The sequence below is a fragment of the Phyllobates terribilis genome, unplaced genomic scaffold (genome assembly GCF_046119375.1).
Source record: "Phyllobates terribilis strain yellow unplaced genomic scaffold, ASM4611937v1 Scaffold_122__1_contigs__length_5177241, whole genome shotgun sequence".
NCBI lineage: Eukaryota > Metazoa > Chordata > Amphibia > Anura > Dendrobatidae > Phyllobates > Phyllobates terribilis.
The window spans coordinates 1,488,251-1,511,939 of record NW_027362882.1 but is presented as its reverse complement, the minus strand read 5'-3'; the positions used below and the strand labels follow the sequence as shown (position 1 = coordinate 1,511,939).

The 23,689-nt window shown below is 45.1% G+C and overlaps 1 pseudogene; it reads right to left on the bottom strand.

Annotated features, from left to right (window-relative positions):
• Positions 1–23,689, bottom strand: part of LOC141201659 (cingulin-like) — a 120,135-nt pseudogene that overhangs the window by 29,630 nt on the left and 66,816 nt on the right.

The window sequence follows — 23,689 nt, the reverse complement described above, 5'->3', positions numbered from 1 at the left end:
GAAAAGGCATAATATGCTCCACAGATGAAGAAAAGGACTGGGGGTTCCACTAGTAACCAATTGAATGCTCACCTAGTTTGAATGAGCATTGCCATTTCTGCACTAAGGTACATATAAAAACTGTTCAATAGTATATGAGGATATGAGCATTTATTGTACAGTTTGTGGCCACCTCTAGCTGGTCAGTAAATTGTTATTTGTACCTGCTGTGTGTTTGGCTGCATGTCCAGTGACAATTGGTTTTGGAATACTGGCACTATCCTAATCACCTACTGGTCACTGAGGTGACCTACCTCATCTCTGTTGATATTTGTTATTGGCGTTTTTGGATGATTTTTATTGAGTTTTTTTAATCAATTCTAATAAAAAGGTATTTTTAATTAGTCCAATTGCAGCTTTTCTTGACTTAAATCTGTTTGGGCATCTACCCCTTGCTTTTTTGACTATATTTTATGCATCATAGATACAGTCATTACATTAGTAGACACATAATTACCGCCCTTGTATTTCAGTTTGCTTCATATTGTGGCAGACGTGGATCATAAAAATGAGAACTGACATATACAACTACCTGAGTGCTATAAAATAAAGACACAAGGAGACAGAGCATTAATTTTAAACATTTTATTAAATAAAATGTTTACCCCTACCTAAAGCCAATGATCCAGAAGAAGGCAAAAAACCTGGACACGTTCAGCCAATGTGTGTCACAGGGAAAAAATTCCTTCTTGACCCCGAGAAAAGGCGATCAGTTCAAGAACCCTGGACCAAGGCCATACTACAACTAACTAACTGATATATAGAGCAATGACTCGTTTCCGGAGAGCAGATCTTCTTTGTCCTGGTAACACGCCTCACCTCTCCTTATCAGATCGGACTCTGAGCTTATAGCTTGTCTACGTTGATCTCCCCTGTAAAAATACAGAACACTACCCCCCACAAACACTACAACCCACAAACACTACACCCCACAAACACTACCCCCCACAAACACTACACCCCACAAACACTACCCCCCACAAACACTACCCCCCACAAACACTACACCCCACAAACACTAGACCCCACAAACACTACACCCCACAAACACTACACCCCACAAACACTAGCCCTTCGGATACAGACATAGGGCAGTTATATCATATCAGGTCCCTTATACAATTAGGTTAGACAGCAGACACCTATGTAATATGATGTCATGATGCACTGATTCCAGAATTAGATCTACATAATCAGTATATAATGACCTCATAAGACAACAAATATTATCTACAGACATATTAAATGATTAACACTAAATAATCCCGTGGCTCTTGTTAGATTCTTCAGTCTTCCTTCCTGGATCCAGATTTTCTTCCTGGTAAGAAAAAAATAATATGAGACAGATCAGGCAAAGACCCATAGAAAATCAGTCATACACATATTGTACTTTATACCCTCTTTTCTTTGCATTTTTACATTTTGATGTAGATACTTAAAAATGGTGTAATAAATTTAATTAAAAAAAAATTGTGTAAAATGCACATATATATATATGTAAAATAAAGAGTAAAATAAATAAATATACAGTATGTCCCCCAATGTATGTACACCAACCTTCTCTCCCATGTGGGGGAATAAGGGTAGATTTTTTTTGCTCCAAAAATCACCACCACCAGCAATCTGTGCCAGCCACAGATACCACTGGAACTGTCACTGACCAAACTAGCTTCTGTAGTGTCTCCATCCGAGGTGCCATCTTGTTACTGACCTCTGTGATAGCCCCAGGGATGTCCCCATGTTTGCTGCATAGAACTCTCAGTGTCCAACATTCCGCTGTGTGACCTCACAAAGAACCTTCATCACCCAAGTCTAGAGATTCTGCCAGCAAGGACTGGAGAAAGCTAGAACCTTACAGCCACAATCTGTAGACTTGGAGGATCGATGTCCATGTTGGCGCTAAGTTCATTAACAAATCCCTGTAAAGTTTCTCATTTACCTGTATCCTCAATCCAGGAACTTCCAATCTCCTCGTCTCATCTCCTGAAATGAGAATCTGTGTCCTCGATCCTGGATCCTCTGCTCTCCTTGTTTTCATCTCTTGAAATGATTATTTGCCCCCTGAACACCCGTTTATATAGACCCACAGTCATTGTGACATCATGCTGTGAGGTAACAATGGCCTCCTGGATTTGATGATGTCATATATGACCATGAGTGATATCTCCATAGGTATTAATTAATATTTATAACAAGTAGTAATAATATGGCAGATCACATTGGTTAGCATCAAGGCTGGAGGAGCAGGACGAATAAGGAAAAGTTCCCAAAAGTAAAATGCATTTACTGCGACTGAAAAAAATAAATAACTTTATATTACTTCAAATTTAATTAAATTCTAGGCTCTATGACAACACTACACTGTTACCATAGGAACAAAGACCTATAGCCAATAGCAACCAGTCCAATTCCAGCTTTAGTGTATTTAAGGCCTGAAATCAAAAACATTGAGTGTTTTGTTTGCTGGTGATACATCTAGCAATGGACAAATGACATATAAGAGCAGGAATCATTGTCTGAGAGAAACCATTCCCATTGTTACATATTTTCACACATTTTGTAGGTGCAGGAACTATGGACATTCCAGTTTTTGTGAAACAACAACTCCCAGCATTCACAGGATAAATATGAACAAAAGTTCAAGAATTGCTTTTTATTTTTCTCATGACATTCGCCGTGCGGTATAAGCAGGGCCGGCTCCAGGTTTTCGTGAGCCCTGGGCGAAAGAGTCTCAGTGGGCCCCTTTAACACATACCACGATTCATGACACACAGATGCCGCAGAAAAATATATATATAATACAATGCAGAAGATTTCACTTCTTACATTACATGACCGATATCTATTGTAAATTCTACAATAGCTCAGAAACCAGCGAATCGCTGCATACAGAATACTGGCCCCCATAAAATGCTCCATACAGGATATTGGCCCCCATATAACGCTCCATACAGGATACTGTCCCCCTTATTACAATCCTACAGGATACTGGCTCCCATATAACGCTCCATACAGGATACAGTCCCCATATAACGCTCCATACAGAATACTGGCCCCCATATAACGCTCCATGCAGGATGTGCCCCCATATAATGCTCCATGCAGGCTGTGCCCCCACATAATGCTCCATGCAGGCTGTTCCAACCACATAATACCTCATGCAAGCTGTTCCCACCACATAATACCTCATGCAAGCTGTTCCCACCACATAATGCCCCATGCAGGATGTCACCCCTCTTATAATGTCCCATGCAGGATGTCACCCCGCTTATAATGCCCCATTCATTGTCACCCCCCCTTATAATGCCCCATGCAGGATGTCACCCTCGCTTATAATGCCCCATACATTATGTCACCACCCCCATATAATGCCCTATGCAGGATGTCACTTCCCCCATATAATGCCCCATGCAGTATGTCACTCCCCCCATATAATGCCCCATGAAGGATGTCACTTCCCCCCCTTTGAATGCCCCATGCAGGATGTCACCTCTCCCCCCTCTTATAATGCCCCATGCAGGATGTCACACCCCCCTCCCTTATAATGCCCCATGCAGGATGTCACTCACCCACCTTATAATGCCCCATGCAGAATGTAACAGCATCCCCCCTTTTAATTCCCCATGCAGGATGTCACCCCCCCTTATACTGCCCCATGCAGGATGTCACCCCCCCTGCCTTATAATGCCCCATGCAGGATGTCACACCCCCCTCCCTTGTAATGGCCCATGCCTCCATACATTAAAAAAAAATAATCAAATACTCACCTCACTTCTTCTCACCTGCTGCCGCTGCTCTGGACTCCAGCGTCACCGGCATCTTCCCACTCTGCGCTGTGACGGCTCAGGAAAGAGCGCGGTGAAAAGATGTCACCGCACCCTCTGACCTGAGACATCACAGTGCAGCAGCCGCGAAGAGACTGGAGCGGCTGCGGAGGAACGGGGAGAGATAAGTGATGAGCTGCAGGCTGTAGGGGCCCTGAGGCCCTGAGCAAGTGGGGGAGGAGCGGGTGCTGACACCACTCTCCTCCTCTCACAGGTCCCATAGCGCGGCACGGTGCTAGACGGCGAGTGGGTCCCCCCCCGCCGTACTTTGCCAGGCGACCTTTGAGCTCGAAAACTTCTTCCTCTAGCTCAGCTACTCGCCTCTCAGCAGCCCATCTCTGAAGTTCTTCCTGCTTCAACTGCTCCTTTATCAGCAGAATTCTCTCAGCCCTCTCTGTCTCCAATGAGCCTACTCCGCACTCGACAGCCAGTCTCTCAAGCTTCTCTTGCTTCAAATGGGCTTGTAGCGTCTCCTTGAGCTCCTTGATCTCGGCTCTTACATCCACCGAATCATCCAAGCTCACATTATTCGAGGAGGTATTTGCTTCATACCTCCCTTCTTCAGTGGCAAACTCCTGACCCTGATCTGTGGCTTCTCCGATAGACTCCTCCATCTTTTTCCACTCAGCTTCCATCCTGCTGATTCTATCCTGAAGGCACGTCTCTGCCCTCTGCAGATCATCACAGAATGTCTTCAGCTCCTTCACCTGAGCTTCCAGTCCTAGGATCTTTCTACGGAGATCATCATTCTCATCATGGGTGTCCTGCTGAGTGGTCTCAATCATTTGTAGCATGTGCTCTGCATCAGCCTTATCATCCTCTAGTTTTTTCTTAACCTTGAGGAGATCCTCATAGTCCCTCTTGGTTTATAGCAGGTCCCTATTGTGTTCATCATACTCCTTCTTGGATTCACGCAGCTCCCGGTTGAACTGTTCTCGCAGGTGTTCTAGGTCTTGATCGCGTCCAGAAACTTCGTCCTTCAGCGCCCCTTTTAAGGCAGATAGCTCCCTATCCCGCTGGTGTAGACCCTCGTCCAGCCTTTGCATCTCCTGCATCAGCTGCTTCACCTGCTCTTGAAATCTCTGCACTTCCTTTCTTGTGACCTCTGCTTCCTCCGCATCCCCAGAGCCTTTCTTCACTTGGTTCAGCTCTGACTGCACCAGGGAGAAATGATTTTTCATTTCATTCAGCTCATCTTCAGACTCCTCTTTCTCAAGCTTCAACTGCAAAACCTCCTCCTTGGTTTTGCGGAGGTCTTCTTTATTTTTCTGGAACATTTCCTTCCATTGGTTGAGTTCCTCTCTGCTTTCCTCCAGTTCTCACTGCAAGTTCCTCAAAATCTGGTTTATTTTCTGCCGCTCAGACTCCAGGCTCAGCTGGTCCTGGGACACATTCTCCATGTTTTTCCTTAGTTGCTGTACATCACTCTGATACTGCTGCCTGAAAGGCTCCAGCTCTTGGTCATGATTGGCCACCTCCTCTTTCAGCGCTCCCTTCAGGGCTGTCAGTTCCTGAACCTTCTGTCTCAGTAGATCATCATGCTTGTACTGAATCTACAGAACTGCATCCAACTCTTCCTAAAGGTCTTCTTTATTGTTGGATACTGTACCAGAGGTTGCTACTGGCAGCGTCAGCTCCTCTTCTATCCTGATCTCCTCTGCTTCTAAAGGAGAATCCACACTCGGAATAAAGGCACACAGCATTGCATTTTCTTTATTTACCCTTTCAGCAAAGACTACAGGAGCAACTTCTTTGTGGCCCTTGTACCTTCGAAGACGAAAGTGGGACTTTCTCACCTCATTTAACTCCTCCTGACTGAACTCTCTTTCTACTTTCATAGTGTCACTCCCCATGGTGTCAACCCCTTCTACTGGAGCTACCCAGTTATCAACGGTTGAATTGTCATTTTTAGGCGGTACCAACACACGACCAGTAACCAATTCTGGTTTTCTATGCCCCACCCCCTTTTGAGACTCCATCCCTTTTGGACAACTACACCTGTAGGGGGTGCTTTAAAAAAAAACAACGTCCTGCCGTTCCAGCACCATGTCCTGTTGCCGTTTCCCAAATACCTGCTGCAATTTTAACAGGCACTTAAATCGCTCAATAGCTTCAGTCTCATTTTCTGCTCCATTCACAGCCATCTTTATCAGCTCCTGCATTTCTTTAGCACACTCTATTTTGCTGAAGAGCGTTTGCAGCCGGTCATCTAACCCTTTCTCTATTCTGTCTGGGGATACTGCTCCATTTATAGCCATCGCAGTGCGCTGTTCACACCAGACACTTCACACCGCTCTCACCAGAAAAAATTTTGTGGCCCCACCAAGCCACAGCAAACCAGGTTTGAGTGCGACGACAATTTTCATAACCCTGCCGAGTTACAGCCAGATGCTTAAATCTTCGTGGCCCCGTCAAGCCACAGTCAGATGCTTGCATCCACATTCGTCGTCCTGTGCCGTTACCCCTTGCAACCAGACTGCAGTTGCCCGCATTCTCTAACCAATTGTGAGGTAGCGCTATTGATCATGTTGAGGGGCACTCACTTCAACGGGTCAATTAAAGCACACATGCAATGTTTTCCTGTAATCTAAAGTCCAGCAGTTTATTACACATCATAAACTGCTTATAACATAGTCCATCTCAGTGGCTCACAGGAATGTTACACACGAAATATCTAAGAGCCTTTTCAGTCGTAGCTATGCCCGTTTGGCTTCAGAAACAGTCCTAAGCAAAGTAACAACATCAATGTCCATATCAAGCACGGTCTTTTACCTTTGCTAGGTCTAGCTGCTTCCATCATCTCTGCTCTGCCAAAGCTGTGGTTTAAGGCTCACCAGATGTGGCCTACAGGCATCATGCCTTCCAGGTCTAATGGGGTCCCAGGCACAGAGATCAGGTCTCTTGACTCACTGCATTTCAAAACCCCCCCAAATATATATCACTCTGTGCACACAGGACCTATGATGATGTCACAGTCATGTGATCAGTCACCTGAAGGGGACGTACGTGGTGAGCCAGAACACACCCCCTCAGACATTTTGGCAATGCAGCAAGCCGCTGCATTACATCCTTCATTGGAGTCCAGCTGTGTTTAATTAAACTGATAGGACTTAATTTGGAAAGGCACACACATCTCTATATAAGACCTCACAGCTCACAGCACATGTGTAACATCCCTGGCGGCGTGCTGACATGGCTTACCATCTCCCACCATGCAAGACCGCCAACTTACCTACCAGTCCAGGCTGCACACTATGCTCCTCTCCCTGCTGTGCGCATGTCTCTTGTCTGCTGGCTTAGGGCGGCGGCGCTGGCACTTCCTGATTCTTAACCCTCAACTGGTGAGGTGGGGTTTTTGTCACGCAACTGGTGATGTGGGGTTTCCTATAACCCAGTGTTTAGAGATCTCTTATTTTTACAGAAAATTCAAAGATCACGTTTGTTTTAATCATTTTCTTATTGGTGATTGATTACACATGAGTATAACAAATTTTTGACACCCACAAATGGATGGAAGCTAATGAGACACGGATCCTCATACCAGCATTTTTCAATGAATGGAAGCCGAACAAAAATTCCCTGGGTTGTGGCAAACCCCACCTCACCAGTTGAGTGTTAAAGTTACAGTGTGCACAGTCCTAATGCGTCCCCAGCCTATTGCTGTGAGTCACTGGATACTTAAACCTCCTCCACCCAGTGGGAGGTGCCTGAGCAACACTTTCTTTTAATGTGTTCTGTGCAACTGAGTAGGCATTTCCTGTCCTGTATCTGTGACTTCTAGTCTGTTTCTGCCACCCCGGGGGCTGAGAACCCAGGCCCGTTAACTGCATCTGTGACTTCTAGTTTTTTCCACCACTATGGGGGCTGTATGCACAGGCTTGTTCCTGTATCTCTTTCCAGTGTCAGTTCCTGTCTGAACTGTGTCCTAGCCCGTTACCTGTTTGTCTCTATGTCCGATCCTTCCCTTTTCCTGCAGTGTCTGAACCAGTACCTAACTCCTACTCATTGTCTCTGTACTTCTGTTTGTGAGTTTTGTGTCCACTCGCTACTTCATTGCAAGTACCTTGTGTGTATCTGGTTCTGCTTGTCCAGCTTCCCTGCCTTTGTATCTACCGCCTGTGTTCCAGCTATCTTCCTGTGTTTCCCAGTCTGTTCCATGGGATCAGAGCCCTGTCCTGTCTGCCCGCACCTGCGGCTCTGCTCCGCTCTGCTTGTCCTCCGCACCTGCGGCTCTGCTCTGCTCCGCTTGTCCTCTGCATCTGCGGCTCTGCTCCGCTTGTCCTCCGCACCTGCGGCACTGCTCTGCTCCGCTTGTCCTCCGCTCTTGCGGCTCTGCTCCTGGATCCCAGTCTGTACTGGTCCCTATCCAGCCTGTTTACCTACCTGTCAGTACCTGCCTGTCTGTATACCAGCCGTGCCTGCCAGTACCCGCCCGTCTGCATACCAGCCAAACCTGTCTTTTCCTGCATTCCCTGGTGTGGGTCAACAGCTGTGTGACAGAGGTCTGACTTGGAGTAGCACCTGGGCCACCTCCCTCATCCCTCCTCAGACCACGGAGTCGATTAAGCCGCCGTGTGTCCGTTGTCGGATCTGGCAAGGCACATAGTCACGCCCCTCCAGGCACTCCTCGGTTCGTGGCCCAGTGGAACCACTAACCACGCTCACGCCAAACAGTCCGGGCGTGAGCTTAACAGCATGTCAGACTAAATGAGAATCATGAGCTCAAAGGAACTGCCCAAGGAGCTCAGAGACAGAATTATGACAAGGCACAGATCTGGTCAAAGTTACAAGAGAATTTCTGCATTACTCAAGGTTTCTAAAAGCACAGTGGCCTCCATAATCCTTAAATGGAAGAAGTTTGGGACCACCAGAAGTCTTCCTAGACCTGGCCGTCCAGCCAAATTGAGCAATCGTGGGAGAAGAGCCTTGGTGAGAGAGGTAAAGAAGAACTCCAAGATCACTGTGGCTGAGCTCCAGAGATGCAGTAGTGTGGTGGGAGAAAGTTCAAAGTCAATTATCACTGCAGCCCTCAACTAGTCGGGCCTTTATGACAGAGTAGCCCGACGGAAGCCTCTGCTCGGTGCAAGACATATGAAAGCCCGCATAGAGTTTGCTCAGAAACACATGAAGGACTCCCAGACTATGAGAAATAAGATTCTCTGGTCTGATGAGACAAAGATAGAACTTTTTGGTGATAATTCTAAATGATATGTATGGAGAAAACAAGGCACTGCTCATCACCTGCCCAATACAATCCCAACAGAGAAACATGGTGGTGGCAGCATCATGCTATGGGGGTGTTTTTCAGCTGCAGGGACAGAACGACTGGTTGCAATTGAAGGAAACATGAATGCGGCCAAGTACAGAGATATCCTGGATGAAAACCTCTTCCAGAGTGCTCTGGACCTCAGACTTGGCCGAAGGTTCACCATCCAACAAGACAATGACCCTAAGCATATGTAGCACCCCGAGGGCTCGGCTGCTACAGGGGTATTGCACCTCAAACTAGAGGTGTGATATTCCACTCCCGGGTAAGGATGGAGTGTGGACCAGGACTCGGTAGGCTGCATGCACCACACACACCCCATTTCCGAGGGACAGCTCAACGGTGCTCCCACAAGATAGAAGTGCAGGCACAACAGCATCTGTCCCTGGCTGGAGTGGGGGAGGAGAAAGTACACCCAGTGGTGTAGGAGCAGATAGGGGTGGGTCTCTGGGCATAGGCAGGAGCCCATTGGTTGCTAGTCACCTGAGCTCGGGTGTCAGAAGGAGGTAAATTAGGTGGGCACCATCTTAGGACAGTGGTCAGTTCAGAGAGGAGTTCAGCCAGAGAGGGCTGACAGGGAGCTGTGGCTCAGTCTGGGCCCAGCTCCAGAGGCAGGCCTGGAGTGGAGGCCAGGAACAGCAGAAAGAGAGAGGAGAAGGAACGAAAAGGAAAGTAAGAAAGGAACTGGAACAGAGGAGAAAGGAAGCAAGGATCACAGAGAAAGGCCCAGAGAAACGAGGACAGAAGGAACCCCATATGCCCAGAGGAGATACAGGGTGAAGGGTTGGCAGAACAGGGTACCGGAACCCAAATTGGTGGAGGCAACAGATTCCTCAGCCAAAGACCGGAGGTTGTTACCACATCTTGGTGCGACCCCTCACTACATCCACCAGAAAGGCATACCGTATAGGGTCAGGGAAACTGGAGAAAGGTTTCGCCAACAGAAGGCCCGAGGGAGCTGGACAAAGGTGGGTCACTGGTGGGGACGGCCAGAGAAAGGAAAGGAAGGGAGCCCTGTGCCACGCTCTGGAATTGCCTGGGAGTTGGTCGAGTCCCTTGCCTGGTGGACGCAGCACGGCTTGGGCAGTCACCGCCGGTACCGAGGTGACTAGGACCAGTAAAGAACTGTGAGTAAAGCATTGAAAACTGCAACTGCACGTCTCTGTGATTCCTCGCCGCACCAGCACCATTAGCATTGGGACCCTCACACCATCACTCCCATCATCATTTACACTAGCTGCCCTGAGGTAATACTTCTCCCGTGGGGAGTTATCCCATACTCGGCTGCGCAAACAACATCAGCCTCAGCGGTCGGCAGCGCAGCGGCGGTCCCCACTGACCGCAATCCACAGGTGGCGTAGTCGGACATTTGCTATACATTAAGACTGTCACTGGTTTGACCGCCCTGGGCACGGACCGGGTCAGCGCCACGGAGACTACAACCCCCAGCGATCCGGCTCCGGGTATCCCCTGCACAACACAGGCCCAGGGGGCGCGTCACATACAGCTAAAATAACAAAGAAGTGGCTTCAGAACAACTCTGTGACCATTATTGACTGGCCCAGCCAGAGCCCTGACCTAAGTCCAATTGAGCATCTCTGGAGAGACCTGAAAATGGCTGTCCACCAACGTTCACCATCCAACCTGACGGAACTGGAGAGGATCTGCAAGGAAGAATGGCAGAGGATCCCCCAATCCAGGTGTGAAAAACTTGTTGCATCATTCCCAAGAAGACTCATGGCTGTACTAGCTCAAAAGGGTGCTTCTACTTAATACTGAGCAAAGGGTCTGAATACTTATGACCATGTGATATTTCAGTTTTTCTTTTTTAATAAATTTCAAAAATTTCTACATTTCTGTTTTTTTTCAGTCAAGATGAGGTGCAGAGTGTACTATAATGAGAAAAAAATATAACTTTTTAGAATTTACCAAATGGCTGCAATGAAACAATGCGTGAAAAATTTAAAGGGCCCTGAATACTTTCTGTACTCACTGTAAGAGGTTACAACCCTTCTACCTTGTATCTCGAGTCTGGGGGGCAAGGACAAGGATTGTGAGCCCTGGACACTGTTACCATGGGGCGGCGCCTTAGGCGTCGCTTCCGGAACCAGTGAGTTCCAGCGGCCATGTCCTGCGTTTCACAGACCGGAAGTGAGATTTTCGGACTGGAAATGCGTCACACACTGTAGATGGAGCCACAACAGCGCAGTGTTGGTTTAAAATGGAGACAGTGAGGTGAGTGCCTCTACTGCAACATTGAGCACGTTATCCCACAAACGTGTCTGTAATGATATTACCGTCTACACGGCAGGAATAAGTACCTCCCCTGATGAATCAATGTGTTTGAAGAAACGCGTCGGGAGAATGGAGGAAATGAATGAACTAGGGAACCGGCATGGTATATCCTCAACTTGGGTGAGATTATTCCCTTTATTTTCCTACGGTTGGTGAATAATCACATGTGTGCACACAGTTACACCAATACCGCATTATTGTGCATACAGGGTGACAGTGGTATGTTGAGATCATAGCCCTATGTCGCTGCATGTATGTAGCTGCACCTATAAGAGTGTTATCCCCTTTGCCCAAAGTGGACAGGTTTATAGATGATGTCTGACTGATATATGCTAATTATTATCATCCTACATAAATACCTGAGAAAAGGCATAATATGCTCCACAGTTGAAGAAAAGGACCGGGGTTCCACTAGTAACCACTTGAATGCTCAGCTAGTTTGAATGAGCATTGCCATTTCTGAACTAAGGTACATATAAAAACTGTTCAATAGTACACACGTGGTCAAAATTATTGGTTCCCCTCGTTTAATGAAAGAAAAACCCACAATAGTCACAGAAATAACTTGAATCTGACAAAAGTAATAATAAATTAAAAATGATTAAAATGAACAAATGAAAGTCAGTCATTGCTTTTCAACCCTGCTTCCACAGAATTTTTAAAAATATTAAGCTCATGAAGTAGGCCTGAACAGAAATGATGGTACTCTTAACTTAATATTTTGTTGAACAAACTTTTAAGGCAATCACTGATATCAAACGTTTCCTGTAACTGTCAATGAGACTTCTGCACCTCTCGACAGGTATTTTGGCCCACTCCTCATGAGCAAACTGCTCCAGTAGTCTCGTGTTTGAAGGTTGCCTTTTCCAGACGGCATGTTTCAGCTCTTTCTAAAGATGCTCAATAGGATTTAGGTCAGAGCTCATAGAAGGCCTCTTCAGGATAGTCCAATGTTTTCCTCTTAGCCATTCTTGGGTGTTTTTAGCTGTGTGTTTTGGGTCATTATCCTGTTGCAAGAATCATGACCTGCAACTGAGACCAAGCTTTCTGACAGTGGGCAGCACATTTCTCTCTAGAATCCCTTGGTCGACTTGAGATTTCATTGTACCCTGCACTGATTCAAGACATCCTGTGCCAGACACAGCAAAGTAGCCCCAAACATAACAGAGCTTCCTCCATGTTTAACAGTAGGGACAGTGTTCTTTTATTGTTATGCTTCAAGGAGTTGTTCACTACTATGGAAAATAGCCCAATGTATTTTTATGATGAACAGAAGCTTCTTTGTAATTACCTTCCTCTGCTGTTTCTGCCTGTGAGCAATGCTATCACTGGCCACTCACAGGCAGCACGTGACCCCCGCTGAGGTCATGTCAAGTGAGGCGTGACTCAGCGCTGGGATCCCCGCGGTGGCTGCTGGGTTGTGGGCAGGGTTACCCCCGCGTCACACTCTGCATCCACCATTTGCTTTCCCAATGAATGGGGAGAGGGAGAGCACGCGGTGGATGCCGGGTGTGATGCGCGGGGTAACCCCGCCCACGACCCAGCAGCCACCATGGAACGCAGAAGAGGGACCCTCGGCTGCAGCCTGAACTTGTCAGCGCCGACTGCAGCTGGGGGTGACGTGATTCCTGTGAGCGGCAAGTGATAGTGCCGCTCACAGGCAGAAACAGCAGAGGAAGGTATATACAAAGAAGCTTCTATTTATCATAATAATACATTGGACTATTTTCAATAGTAGTGGACAACCCCTTTAATTTTTCTGTCTGTGAACACAGACATCTGTCCATGGGACATTCTCCCAGTAGCTTTGTGGCTTGTCAACATGTAGTTTGGCAAATTCCAGTCTGGCTTTTTTATGACTTTTTTTTCAACAATGATGCTCTCCTTGGTCGTCTACCATGAAGTCCACTTTGGATCAAACAACGACGAATGGTGCGATCTGACACTGATGTTCCTTAAGCTTGAAGTTCACCTTTAATCTCTTTAGAAGTTATCCTAGGCTCTTTTGTTACCATTAGTATTATCCGTCTCTTTGATTTATCATCAATTTTCCTCCTGCGGCCACGTCCAGGGAGGTTGGCTACAGTCCCATGGATCTTAAATTTCTGAATAATATTTGCAACTGTAGTCACAGGCATATCAAGCTGCTTGGAGATGGTCTCATAATCTTTACCTTTAACATGCTTGTCTATAATTTTCTTTCTAATCTCCTGAGACAACTCTTTCCTTTGCTTCCTTTGGTCCATGTTGAGTGTGTTACACACCATGTCACCAAACAGCACAGTGAGTATATGTAACCCTATATACAGGCCCACTGGCTCATCATAAGATTGTAGACACCTGTGATGCTAATTAGTGGACACAACTTCATTTAACATGTCCCTTTTGTCACATTATTTTCAGGGGTACCATCATTTCTGTCCAGGCCTATTTCATGAGTTTATTTTTTTTTTTAATTCTGTGGAAGCAGGGTTGAAAAGCAATGACTGACTTTCATTTGTTCATTTTCATAGATTTTTAATTTATTATTACTTTTGTCAGATTCAAGTTATTTCTGTGACCATTGTGGGTTTTTCTTTCATTAAACGAGGGGTACCAACAATTTTGACCACGTGTGTATATAAGGATATGAGCATTTATTGTACAGTTTGTGGCCACCCCTAGCTGGTCACTAAATTGTTATTTGTACCTGCTGTGTGTTTGGCTGCATGTCTAGTGACAATTGGTTTTGGAATACTGGCACTATTCTAAGCACCTACTGGTCACTGAGGTGACCTACCTCATCTCTGTTGATATTTGTTATTGGCGTTTTTAGGTGAGTTTTATTGAGGTTTTTTAATCAATTCTAATAAAAATATATTTTTAATTAGTCCAATTGCAGCTTTTCTTGACTTAAATCTGTTTGGGCATCTACCCCTTGCTTTTTTGACTATATTTTATGCATCATAGATACAGTCATTACATTAGTAGACACATAATTACCGCCCTTGTATTTCAGTTTGCCTTCATATTGTGGCAGCCGTGGATCATAAAAATGAGAACTGACATATACAACTACCTGAGTGCTATAAAATAAAGACACAAGGAGACAGAGCATTAATTTTAAACATTTTATTAAATAAAATGTTTACCCCTACCTAAAGCCAATGATCCAGAAGAAGGCAAAAAACCTGGACACGTTCAGCCAATGTGTGCCACAGGGAAAAAATTCCTTCTTGACCCCGAGAAAAGGCGATCAGTTCAAGAACCCTGGACCAAGGCCATACTACAACTAACTAACTGATATATAGAGCAATGACTCGTTTCCGGAGAGCAGATCTTCTTTGTCCTGGTAACACGCCTCACCTCTCCTTATCAGATCGGACTCTGAGCTTATAGCTTGTCTACGTTGATCTCCCCTGTAAAAATACAGAACACTAACCCCCACAAACACTACCCCCCACAAACACTACCCCCCACAAACACTACACCCCACAAACACTAGACCCCACAAACACTACACCCCACAAACACTACACCCCACAAACACTAGCCCTTCGGATACAGACATAGGGCAGTTATATCATATCAGGTCCCTTATACAATTAGGTTAGACAGCAGACACCTATGTAATATGATGTCATGATGCACTGATTCCAGAATTAGATCTATATAATCAGTATATAATGACCTCATAAGACAACAAATATTATCTACAGACATATTAAATGATTAACACTAAATAATCCCGTGGCTCTTGTTAGATTCTTCAGTCTTCCTTCCAGGATCCAGATATTCTTTCTGGTAAGAAAAAAATAATACAAGACGGATCAGGCAAAGACCCATAGAAAATCAGTCATATATATATATTGTACTTTATGCCCCCTTTTCTTTGCATTTTTAAATTTTGATGTAGATACTTAAAAATGGTGCAAGAAATGTAATTTATAAAAAATCGTGGAAACTATATATATATATATATATATATATATATATATATATATATATACACATATATACAGTGTATATATATATATATATATATATATATATATATATATGTAAAATACAGTAAAATAAATTAATATGTGTCCCCCAATGTATCTACACCAACCTCTCTCCCATGTATGGGACTAAGGGTAGATTATTTTTTGCCTCAAAAATCCGAAATTAAAATGACAGAACCACCACCAGCAATCTGTGGCAGCCACCTATACCACTGGAACTGTCAATGACCGAAGTAGCACATGCAGGGTCTCCATCCAAGGTCCCATCTTGTTGCTGACCTCTGTGATAGCCCCAGGGATGTCCCCATGTTTTCTGCATAGAACTCTCAGTGTCCAACATTCTGCTGTTTGACCTCACAAAGAACCTTCATCACCCAAGTCTAGAGATTCTGCCAGCAAGGACTGGAGAAAGCTAGAACCTTACAGCCACAATCCGTAGACTTGGAGGATCGATGTCCATGTTGGCGCTAAGTTCACTAACTTAAATCCCTGTAAAGTTTCTCATTTACCTGTATCCTCAATCCAGGAACTTCCAATCTCCTCGTCTCATCTCCTGAAATGAGAATCTGTGTCCTCGATCCTGGATCCTCTGCTCTCCTTGTCTTCATCTCTTGAAATGATCATTTGCCCCCTGAACACCCGTTTATATAGACCCACAGTCATTGTGACATCATGCTGTGAGGTAACAATGGCCTCCTGGATTTGATGATGTCACATATGACCATGAGTGATATCTCCACAGGTATTAATTAATATTAATAACAAGTAGTAATAATATGGCAGATCACATTGGTTAGCATCAAGGCTGGAGGAGCAGGACGAATAAGGAAAAGTTCCCAAAAAGTAAACTGTATTTACTGCGACTGAAAAAAGTAAATGACTTTATATTGCTTCAAATGTAATTAAATTCTAGGCTCTATGACAACACTACACTGTTACCATAGGAACAAAGACCTATAGCCCATAGCAACCAGTCCAATTCCAGCTTTAGTGTATTTAAGGCCTGAAATCAAGAACATTGAGTGTTTTGTTTGCTGGTGATACATCTAGCAATGGACAAATGACAGGTAAGAGCAGGAATCACTGTCTATGAGAGAAACCATTCCCATTGTTACATATTTTCACACATTTTGTAAGTGCAGGAACTATGGACATTCCAGTTTTTGTGAAACAACAACTCCCAGCATTCACAGGATAAATATGAACAAAAGTTCAAGAATTGCTTTTTATTTCTTTCATGGCATTCGCCGTGCGGTATAAGCAGGGCCGGCTCCAGGTTTTCGTGGGCACTGGGCGAAAGAGTCTCAGTGGGCCCCTTTATCACATACCACGATTCATGACACACAGATGCCACAGAAAAATATATATACATAATACAATGCAGAAGATTTCACTTCTTGCATTACATGACCGATATCTATTGTAATTTCTAAAATAGCTCAGAAACCGGCGAATTGATCCATACAGAATACTGGCCCCCAAAAAATGCTCCATACAGGATACTGGCCCCCATATAACGCTCCATAAAGGATACTGGCCCCATTATAACGCTCCATATAGGATACTGGCCCCATATAACGCTCCATACAGAATACTGGCCCCCATATAACGCTCCATGCAGGCTGTGCCCCAACATAATGCTCCATGCAGGCTGTTTCCCCCACATAATGCCTTATGCAGGCTGATCCCCCCATATAATGCCCCATGCACGATGTCACCCCCCCTTATAATGCCCCATGCATTATGTCACTCCCCCTTATAATGCCCCATGCAGAATGTCACCCCCCTTATAATGCCCCATGCATTATGTCACCCCCTTATAATGTCCCATGCAGGATGTCACGCACGCTTATAATGCCCCATGCATAATGTCACCACCCCTTATAATGCCCCATGCAGGATGTCACTTTCCCCCCATATAACACCCAATGCAGGATGTCACCTCTCTCCCCCCTCCCTTATAATTCCCCATGCCTCCATACATTAAAAAAAATAAAATAAAATACTCACCTAACTACTCACCTGCTGCCGATGCTCTGGACTCCAGCATCGCCGGCGTCTTCCCACTCTGCGCTGTGACGGCTCAGGAGAGAGCGCGGTGGAAAGACGTCACCGCACCCTCTGACCTGAGACGTCACAGTGCTGCAGCTGCGGAAGACATCGGACCTGCTGCGGAAGCACAGGGAGAGGTAAGTATTGTGCCGCCGGCTGACGGGGCCCTGAGCAAGCGGGGGGAGCGGGAGCTGACACCACCCTCCTCCGCTCACGGGTCCCATAGCGCAGCGGGTGAGTGAGCCTGCTCAGGGCCCCGGCACTTGCCCGCGTGCTCCGGGTGCTGGCGCCGGCCCTGGGTATAAGTGATACGATGGCTTTATTCTGTAGGTCAGTACGATTACAGCGATACCAGATTAATATAAGATTTTTAATGTTTTCCTGCTTTTACACACAAAACATTTTTTTGGGGTGCATAATATTTTATTGAACCCTTTTTATTCAGCAGTATGTATAACATACCACCATACACTCGTCCTAATTTTTCAGCATCGGACCAATTTTTTATACGCTAGTATGACTCCAGCCTTAAGTTTCCAAACTGATAGCTCTATAACAGATCACTTTATTGAGCTCTGTCCAGTTTGCCTTATATACTCCCTGCTGACATCAGCCGATAGACCTGTATGAGCGTGTTCGGAGAGGTCTGGGCATGTACGTTGGAATATTTCCAATATATAATGCATTAACATTATAAGTGAATATCCTTTGCATGTATAACTTAAAATCTAAATGTGTCAGGAAAATTCGGAGTTCATGTTTGGAATCAGCGCGTTCAATTTAGTGTAAATCACAATAAATCAAATGTTTTTCTCTCAGTAGCAAAATCATTGTTGGCATGTACTTACTTTTCTAATGTGGCCACTAACCATTAATACAGTAACCTTAGTAATCCAGATAATAGATTATCTGCTTGAAGATGGGATGTAGAAACTCCAGAAGGAGATTAACTTGCCTTATCATCTTTTTACAAATACCTACAACTTAGGCACACATATTAGACCCAGTCAACTATGACAAGGATGCTAATACACAATCACTTTATCCCAGATATGATCCTACCTGTGAACCACACACATGGTTTAATTTCTACTAAATATTAATAACTTCTGTGACCTTGCATAGATGAGAACCCTCTGACAGTTAAAGGTTTATTCTCATCTCCAAGATCCTACCTCAATATGTATTAGTTGTAATAATAATATTAGCGAATTCCTCCAATTCTAAATGTAGTATAGTTCTTCTGATTCACTATGTTGCTTACCCCATGTACAGATCATGGGAACATCTTAGGTATCCATGTGTCACGCAAGATGTGGGAAAGACATAGTGATTCACCCCCTGGGCCGCGTGGGGAACCCGGAACCGGGCCTTTGGTGGGATGCTGGGGGTTGTAGTCACCGTGGCGATGACCCGGTCCCGTGGCTCAGGGTGGTCAAACCAGTGGCAGTCTATTGATATGGTTTTCATTATTTTCAAATGTCCGACTACGCCACCCGTGGTTTGCGGTCAGGATGAACCGCCGCTGCAGGGCAGACCGCTGGGCCTGATGTTTGTGAGCAGCACAGGGATTGTTAGAACCTTGCTCTTAGGTTTTTTCCTTTGCTGGTCACATGACCTTGTTGGCCTATTTAATCCTGCTCCGCTCTTCTGGCTTTGCTGGACTTCATTGTATAACTACTTTCTAGCTAGCCTGTGCTCTGTATCTAACTCTGTTAGTTTGCTTGGTCTTCGGACCTCTATGTTCTATATATTTTGTTTGTTCGTCTGTCTGCTACTATTTCTGTTAGGAGGTGTCCCATTTTCCTCCCAGTCCTTAGTACTTGTAGGGATTCCTTCCCCACATCTATAGGTCTCCGTACAGACTAGCTTAGGACTTTAGCAGGTCTGATCGCAGGATCAGGTTCCCTGTTACATCGTAGGGATTCAGCTGAGTTCTATCGTAGGGACATATCTCCTCTAATTCCTTAGCTCTGGTAGCAGAACATAACAGTAAGTCCAGCCTGCAAATTCTCTAAGGAAAGATTTTTCTGTTCCATCATGGTGTCGGTGCAGGATTTGGCTCATCGCCTGCAGGGACTCTCTCTGGAGGTGGCCGAGCTCCGTCAGCACGTGAGTAACTGTCCTGGAGCAAATTTCTTGGAGCCTAAGGTATGTTTGCCGGATTTATTTTTTGGTGAACACCGAGAATTTTTTTCATTTAAAAATGCTTGCTTATTGTATTTTCGTTTGAGACCCAAGTCCTCTGGGGATGAATCCCAGCGCATAGGGTTCATAATGTCACTTTTGCGCAAAGAGCCTCAGGAGTGGGCCTTTTCTTTGCAACCTAGTGATACATGCTTCAGATCAGTGGAGAGTTTTTTTTCTGCTTTGGGACTATTATATGATGATCCTGACCGTGTCGCATCAGCTGAGACTGAGTTGAGACGTTTGAAACAGGGATCAGGTAATGTGGAAAAATATTGTACTCATTTCCGTCGTTGGTCTACTCAAACAGGGTGGAACGATTCTGCTCTGAAAAGTCTATTTCTTGCTGGGCTTAATGAAAGGGTTAAAGACCTGCTAATTGCTTATCCTACACCTGAAGATTTGCAACAGGCTATGCAATTAGCTATACGGGTGGATAGGAGACTGCGTGCAAGGGTTAATGAGAGCAAATCCTCTGCTATGTCAGTTTCTGGTTATGAGAATGTGTGTACTAACAGTGGTGAACCGATGGAGATTGGATCGGTGGCACCTCGCTCTCAAGAAAAAGACCGTAGATTTTCTGAAGGCTTGTGTTTCTATTGCGGAAAATCTGGTCATTTGATTAAAGGCTGTGAGCTTCGTATGAAGAAAGAAAAAAAAATGGTCAGTCATGCCCGTATTGCCTGTTTAAATTCCAAGGGTGTATTTTTAGCTGCTTCCACGATTGCTCAGGAAAAATTAATGGAATTTCGGGTGTTTGTTGATTGTGGATCTACTCTGAATGTTATTGATGGGGGATTCTTGGAAAGACTCAATTTAAAACCCGAACCTTTATCATCCCCTATTGCTGTGGTTTCGGTGGATGGTTCCCCTTTGAAGAATATTACTCTCAAGGTCTGTGAATTTCCTCTCACTATTAATGGTGTTCACCACGAGAAATTGGATTTGGTAGTTTTGAATAACTTGCCTTCTCCAGTAATATTGGGATTGCCCTGGTTAAAATTTCACAATCCTGTACTGGATTGGTCTACCAGTGAAATTAAATCCTGGAGCCATAAATGTTATGACAAGTGTTGTAACGGGCGTATTGCAGCTTTGGATAGGGGAGAATTGCCTGTTCCTATTCAGGATTTTTGGAGAGTTTTTTCTGAGAAGGAATCGCAGGTTTTGCCTCCCCATAGAGACTATGATTGTTCTATTGAATTTGTCCCTGGAGCGACTCTTCCTAAAAGTCGTTTATTTAACCTTACTATTCCTGAGAGGAAGGCTTTGGAGGAATACATACAGACAAGTTTGGCCGCCGGTCACATTAGGCCCTCTAAGTCTCCTGTGGCGGTTGGATTTTTATTTGTAAAAAAAAAGGACGGCGGTTTACGTCCTTGTCTGGATTTTCGTGAGATTAACAAAATTACTGTACGCAATCCTTACCCACTGCCATTGATTCCTGATCTGTTTAACCAGTTAATGGGGGCCAAGTGGTTCTCTAAAATTGACCTTAAGGGGGCATACAATCTGTTGCGCATGAAGGAGGGTGACGAATGGAAGACTGCTTTTAACACTCCTGTGGGTCATTTTGAGAATCTGGTTATGCCTTTTGGTCTTACTAATGCTCCTGCATTTTTTCAGAATCTTATTAATGACATCCTTAGACCTTTGATCGGCAAAAATGTGGTTGTGCATTTGGATGACATTTTGATTTATTCGCCGGATCTGGAGTCTCATTGGCGGAGCGTACGTGAGGTATTACAGTTATTAATGGACAATTCGCTTTTTGCTAAGCTGATGAAATGTGAGTTCGCTGTACAGAGAATTAGTTTTTTGGGTTACATTATCTCCAGCGAAGGTTTTGAGATGGACCCGGTTAAAGTTCAAGCTGTACAGGAATGGCCTAGGCCTATTGGTTTGAAATCGATACAGAGGTTTTTAGGTTTCGCCAATTATTACAGAAAATTCATAAAAAATTTTCTAGTATTGTCAAACCTCTGACCGATCTCACCAGGAAAGGTGCTGATGCGGTTCAGTGGTCTTCTGAGGCCATTGAAGCTTTTGTGTATCTCAAGGAGAGGTTCACCTCTGCTCCCATCCTTATGCAGCCTGATGTGACTAAGCCGTTTTTGGTTGAGGTTGATGCTTCCTCTGTGGGGGTTGGCGCAGTATTGTCTCAGGATAACGGGGATGGATTACATCCCTGTGCCTTTTTTCAAAAAAATTTTCGGAGACTGAACTGAATTACGATATTGGTAATCGGGAATTATTGGCTATTAAACTCGCATTTGAACACTGGCGCCACTTCTTGGAAGGTGCGGAATTTCCCGTTCAGGTTCTTACGGATCATAAAAATCTGATATATCTTGATGCTGCCAAGCGCCTGAATGCCCGTCAGGCTAGGTGGGCACTGTTTTTCTCGCGGTTTAATTTCTCCGTTACTTACATCCCTGGTACTAAGAATGTTAAGGCGGATGCCTTGTCTCGCAGTTTTTCTCCCATAGTCGGTGCTGAGAAAGAGGAGAACATTTTACAAGAAGGTGTTGTGATAGCTGCTTTGGACTCCGTTTTGGAAGATGAGATTCTTAAAGCACAGGAGAATGCCCCATCTAACACTCCTCATGGGAGGTTGTTTGTGCCTGGGATCTTTAGGAGAGATTTGTTTGTTGAGTGTCACGAATCTCGGTTGGCAGGTCATCCCGGAATCTCTGAGACCAAGAGACTGGTGGGTCGCAGTTTTTGGTGGCCTGGATGGCAGAAGGAAGTCATTAAGTGGGTGCGTCAATGTACTATATGTGCTAGATCTAAGTCCTCACATACTCCTGCTGCGGGGTTGCTTTGTCCTTTGGAGGTTCCCAGTGCTCCTTGGACACATTTGGCTATGGACTTTATAACTGACCTTCCCCCCTCTGAGGGTTTTACTGTCATCTGGGTGGTCGTGGACCGATTTAGCAAGATGTGTCACTTGGTTCCCTTCGTCAAACTGCCCTGCGCTAAAACTCTCGCTAAGGCCTTTGTCAAGGAAATTGTCAGACTTCATGGCGTTCCTACTGACATTGTTTCTGATAGGGGTCCTCAGTTCGTGGCTCGTTTTTGGCGTGCCTTTTGTGACAGGTTGGGAGTTCATTTGTCGTTCTCGTCCGGATATCATCCTGAATCTAATGGCCAGACAGAAAGGAAAAACCAGGATGTTGAGCAGTTCTTGCGTTGTTTTGTGGCAGACAATCAAGAGGGGTGGTCTGAGTTTTTGCCCCTTGCTGAATTTGCTCTGAACAATCATACATCTTCTTCTGCTGGTTGTTCGCCTTTTTTTTGTTGTTCTGGGAGACATCCGTCGTTTGGGTCGTTCTCCAAGTTGGGATCTGCCGTGCCTGAGGAGGAGATTTTTTCCGGTGATTTGGAGAGAGTTTGGACGGATGTGCGTGGTAATCTTCAGGAGGCCAACAGAAAATCTAAAGACTACTTTGATAAGAAACGACAGGAGGTTTTGTTCGCTGTTGGTGACATGGTTTGGTTGTCCTCTAGGAATCTGCGGTTGAGGATTCCTTCTAAGAAATTGGGTCCCAAGTTTGTAGGGCCCTTTAAGGTGCTTCAGGTTGTCAACCAATCTGCTGTTAGGTTGGAGGTTCCTACCTCCTGGAGAATTAATCCGATATTTCATGTCTCTCTGTTAAAAAAAGCTGTTGTGTCAGATGGTGACGCCTCTGCCTCTGTTCCTCCGGTGGTGGAGGACGGGGAATATGAAATTTCTCGCATCCTTAACTCTAGACGGTATAGAGGTAGTTTGCAGTATCTTGTGGCCTGGAAAGGTTTCGGACCCGAGGATAACTCTTGGGTGAGGTCAGATGATGTTTCCGCGTCCAGACTTATCAGAGCGTTTCACAGGAGATTTCCTGATAAGCCTGGTCCTAGGGGATCCGGAGGATCCTCTTAGAAGGGGGGGTACTGTTAGAACCTTGCTCTTAGGTTTTTTCCTTTGCTGGTCACATGACCTTGTTGGCTTATTTAATCCTGCTCCGCCCTTCTGGCTTTGCTGGACTTCATTGTATAACTAC